Raw genomic sequence first — 4,106 nt, 5'->3', positions numbered from 1 at the left:
GAGGGAGGCCCGGCGGCGGCGGGGGCCGGGGCGTGCGCTGGGGGGAGGCCTCGGGGCCGCCGCACCTGCGAGAAGGCAGGGCTGCAAAAAGCAGCAGTAGAGTAAGTAGCAAAGCAGCAGAAAAGCAGGCAGCCATTTCGTGGGGACCCGCAAGTGGGCTAAAAACACCGCGCAGCCCCTTTCTCCCCCCGCCCCCGCACCCCGAGCTGGCGCGCTACCGACCCCGGCTGGAGCCGCCCGCACCGCACCGCAGCGCAGCGCGGCCAGCGGCGCCCGCAGCACGGCCGGGGCCCGCACGCAGCGTGTCCCCCCCTCGCCGTCACTTTCCTACTACACCACTTTGCATCCCGGAGAGCAAGTGAGTGTTCTTCTGGGTTTTGTTTCCAGGAAAAAAAAAATGGACTTTCTTTCCCCCCTCCCTTTTTTTTTCCATTGGGCAAGGGGAGGAAATCACTAAGATATATTTTCACAGTTTTTTTCCTATTTATAACATCTGGAACTTACACTTTTCAAAAAGTAACAAATGAGAATATTTTGTCATAAACATAAGATTTCTTCTATACTCTTTTACTTAAGTATGTACTCCTCCCCAAAAATACAATTAAGAATTTTTTTAAAACTGCAAGCCCCCATTTAGGCTTTCTATTCCATGAGTGATGTTACAGAGCCACTCTCCCTGTTCACCAGTGGAGGTTTCTGTTCTCACACAGCTACTCTGCTTCCCTGCCAAACCTCCTGAAATACAGCCCTGAAAGGAAGATGGTGGATRCTCTGTGCAATGAATCATTTCACCTTAGATGTATAATATGCACTTTTTTTTCCCCTGCAATCATATGATAGAGCAGAAGATCTCAAGGTAAAACACTTGATCAAGTGCTACGAAACTCACCTGCAAGTGCTAATTCAGGACCACATCAGATGCTCCAGCTCTCTGAGCTTTTCCTGAATCTCTGCTATTACTATTACACCACTGCAACGTTTCTTTCACCATGTCCAAATATGAACCTGATATAAACAAGAACCTAAGACTGAAAGTCAGTGCTGAATGGGTAAGAAGTTGTAATTCAGGTAGCAACATAACCTCAGGGCTAGAAAAATACCATGTTTCCATAGGTGACATGAGACTAGTACACCCAAACAATTCAAACTATGTCAATGTATCAATAACATTTGTTCACAGTTCTGGTGTATGTCCTGATAATCAGGCAATACTTATTCTGGGGCCCAAGATTGCTCTCAACCACAGCTAGCAAAGCCTGCTTGTTCTAGCTATTCCAGTAAAAGAGAATGAAACACAACATTTAAACAAATCCAATACATAGAGATGCAATGGCACATATGTGGAAACTTACTATAAATGCTCAATTTTTTGAGTTAAAAGGGCTCTAGCAAACAACGCTTGGGATGATCTGCATAACTCATCATTTTTGCTAGCTGTAAATGCACCACCATCTAAATGGATCTACACCAGTAACACATACTCACCACCATCCCAGGCTTTTCTGTGTGCTTAGAGGTGTCTATGTGATAGCAGTGTCATCACTATATATTGACAAAGTACAAAACCATACTATACTTTTTGCATATGTTTTCACACTTTTTGACACTTTTGTGCACTTTTGACAGTATCACTGGTTCCCTGACCACAGGTTCTGGTCTATTTCTGTCACTCAACATTTCTCAGCACCTTCAAAAGCTCCCATTTATTTTAAGCAGCTTGTCAAAGAAATCTTTCCCTCCTTTTCTCACTTGTGCCTGTGTGTTTGTTTGAGGAGGAGAGGAAATAACTGGTGTCAATGCCAGTATTGGCAAGATACAGAACTGTTCATGTAACATGTTTAAGGATTGCTATCTAAGATTTTGGATGTCTTACAAAGGGGAAACAACCTGGTTGCCAGTTGAATACTTACTTCTAGCTCTGAAAAGATCTCAGTTAGATTGCCAGTACTATAATCTTACCGAAAGACCAGCATAGATGGTCATATTTTAAATACAGAGTAAAATTCAATTTGATTTTTTGCTTTCAAGTGTGAGAAATAGAAATAAATAAATAATAAATAAAAATTGAAATACTCTAAAGTAATGGCCCTCAATCTTTGCTAGCCAGTGTGTGACACTGAGAAAGAAATGGGCTACATGCAACACCATACTTTGCTTGGCTTGTCAACCCCTGACTGTAGCAGTGCTAATTCCTGTCACCAAGAGCAATATCCTAGGCCATGTATTGAGAAATGCTCTAAAGTGTTTTTAAAATAGTCTGCTGTAAACGTATAGAACATGCAAAACCTGCTTTAAGATGGAATAGGAATTTCAAGCCAGGTTCTCAAGTTGTCAAATCACTCGATTCAATAAAGACAGAAGAGATGCTGATTTATGCCATCCAAAGAAAAGCATTTATGTATCACAAGTAACATGAATAACAGGGGTAAGACCCGGTTTTCAAAGTCCTTTCACTTCACCTCAGCAGGCTGGCATGCATACAGTCCCAGCAAAGTGATGTTTCCTGAGTTTTTGAACATTTTGATAAGATGCAGTAATATCAGAAACACTCCCTTCAGACTTGTTTCCATCTATCAGACAAAATTTTATTCAGTAATTTGCAGAAGAACGTTTGTAATAGAAAATACCTATCAAAATAATTTATTTTCAGATTCTGTAAAACTCTGAATTCATGTAAAATAAAACACACTCAAGCCTAGTAGAAATTACCTGAGCAAAGTTTCAATATATTCTATCTTGTTTTCACTTGTCATTTTATGTTTTCAGATCTGTGCTGTGAGACTCCACACACGAAACATATCCTATCAGCAATCAGCCTGTCAGCATGCAGATCACCATTAAAGCACGCGCACAGGAAGAGCGATCCATGCACATGTACCTTGATTCTGCTTCTCATGGGCAACGGGACTGCACTGTGTATGCTCAGTGGCCATCTTCCTGGACCTCCAGATTCTTATTAGCTTRGGCTGTCTGCATAGAAATCGCCAAAGCTGTCAAGCTATCACCACAAGCAATAGTGTATGATCTGTCAGTTGTACTGCTCTTGGCCCTTAAAAAAAAGATGATCAGTACAGTACAGAAACCAAGTCTGGTAAGTTGCTTAGGAAACAAGTATAACTGATACAGTGTGAATTCCACTTAATTACAAGGGGAAAGCAAGTGGGAGGGGCAAGTAATAGCCTCCACTTGGCTTACAGCTTTATGCAGGGCTTTATTTGCTGAAGCTCAGATTTGTTCATTATGTGACTTCCTGCGCAGCATCYCCACAGGGTTACAGGCACTATAGATAAGAACTTAACCCAGATCAGCCTAGGCTGTACTTTATAAATCAAAGACCAGCCATATCTTTTAACAAACATACCTTTTGGTAGCCTGGGATCAGTAGATTTCAGATGTACATCGAAGAAAGCCTTTTAATGTGAAATGAAATCACAGATTAAAAAAAAAAAACAGAAGTAAAAGGTTGTAGGAGACATCCCCAAGTGCTTTGATCGCAGACAATTCTTAGCAACTCATCAGGGACTGGAGTGAAWTATTGCATGTCTGGCACCTAGAATTATGACAGAAAGAAATCTAAAGTCCTCTTATCAAATCATGTAAGCACCTTAAAAAAGCTCCGTTTCCTTCAAAGTAGTGTAATAAATTAGTTTAACAGTTACACAGACAGCAATTATTGAATTTCTCAATTCTAGCTACCCTAGTACTTAAGATAGCTAGGATATATCTACAGTACACACACATCCTTTGACAAGAAGACAAGGCAGGTGAGGTCACCAGGAGTGACAGCATAGGGTAAGGATATGAAAACATTTGAAAGACAACACAAACTGCGTGATGAGATTATGTCACTGTGTGTGTCTAAATCTCCTCCATGCTCTTTGTCCAAGATTCAGCCCTGAAAGCAGCTTGCAGAAACCTGTTATTAAATTAATGGAGTGGCATCTGTCTGCATCAATGGATTGTAGGATTTGGCCTTCATTTGTAAGCTCTCTAGGACAGAGAATTGACTTCCTAAATGTTTTATATTGGTTAATACATTTCAGAGTATTGGTATAAACAATACCTGAAGTTTCTGAAACTGTTAGGTTGGAAGCTTTTGATAACCT

The sequence above is a fragment of the Rhea americana genome, unplaced genomic scaffold (assembly GCF_003343005.1).
Source record: "Rhea americana isolate MKP2758 unplaced genomic scaffold, rheAme1 scaffold_51, whole genome shotgun sequence".
Taxonomy (NCBI): Eukaryota; Metazoa; Chordata; class Aves; order Rheiformes; family Rheidae; genus Rhea; species Rhea americana.
The sequence above is the reverse complement of the archived record's forward strand: the minus strand, read 5'-3'. Positions refer to the sequence as shown.